Here is a 1,310-nt window from a genome sequence, read left to right as displayed (position 1 = left end):
TCTTGTTGGTTTGAAATTGTTTTGAAAAGGTTCTTTAAATCTTGCGGGTTTGCAACTCATAAGAGCGTCACTTTCAACGTCCCCGGCATTGGATTGAGTTTCTAAAAACAACCGTGCACACCGAGGTTAAACTTTACCGGCTCCACTCCGACTCGCCGCTCGCCCACAAATCCGAAGGCAACAAAACATTTGTTTTTAATTTTGATGAAATTTTTTGAAAACATTGGCTTGGCAAGCCCCAATCCGCGACTATCCACCCACCGCCACCCCACACGAGTGGTTGTTGTTGCGAAATGAGGTTGTGGTCGACATGCCCGTGCATTTGAGAAGGAGTTCCTAGCACTCCATGCTCTCCCATGCCAAAAAAAAGCCTAGACAACCCCATTTCGCAACTTTCCACGCCTTTTTTTTCCTCCCTCACCCATGGCGGCGGCGTGGTGGCGGCGGCCGGATTCCGGCCACCACCGCCATGGGTGGCAGCCCCCCGACCCCGACACCAAACCCATAATACCGAGGCAACATATCGAGGCAACATGACATGGGTGTGGCGTGGGGGAAGGGGGCTGCAGCTAGGAAGGCATGGGCTGCCATGCATATGCAGGCAACACACACCCCCCTATATAGCATTTTATGCATTTAGCCCTTTGACAGGAAGAGACATCACCTATGCGCGAGGAGTCATAATGGGCTCTAAATAATTCAATACAAGGTATTTGGACGTGATTTTTTGCAGGGATACTAAGAAACATGCAATCTATGATGGGAAAAAGTTTCATAAATTTTTGAAGTCGGGAAGTATTTTTTATTATTTTTAGAAGTCGTAAAATTGAAAAAATCATTAAAACAAATCCGGGAGGAATTTTTTAGTTTTGTAAGTTGGAGAAGGTCCTAAAAATCATAGACTACTTATGGGGAGCTTATTGTGCGAGGAAATTTCAATAAAAACGGGGTTTGACAAGATTTGAAAAATTCTGTCGACATTTGAAAAAACCTGGAACCATGCTGCCGGCATGCTGCGCACATGCTGCGCGCAGGCTGCGCGCATGCTGCGCGCAGACTGCGCGCATGCCATGGCAGGACAAGTTTCGCTAGCCTCACTGTCGACAGATGCGCAAGCTGCGCGCACGCTGCGCACAGGCTGCGCGCATGCTGCGCACAGACTGCGCGCACGCTGCGCGCATGCCATGGCAGGACAAGTTTCGCTAGCCTCACTGTCGACAGATGCGCAAGCTGCGCGCAAGCTCCGCGCACGCTGCGCACAGCCTGTGCGCATGTTGTGCGCATGCTGCGCGCAGGCTGCGCGCAGGCGC

Source organism: Prunus avium, unplaced genomic scaffold (assembly GCF_965620075.1).
Source record: "Prunus avium unplaced genomic scaffold, drPruAviu1.hap1.1 HAP1_SCAFFOLD_1185, whole genome shotgun sequence".
NCBI classification, from domain to species: domain Eukaryota; kingdom Viridiplantae; phylum Streptophyta; class Magnoliopsida; order Rosales; family Rosaceae; genus Prunus; species Prunus avium.
This window is presented reverse-complemented; position numbering follows the sequence as displayed.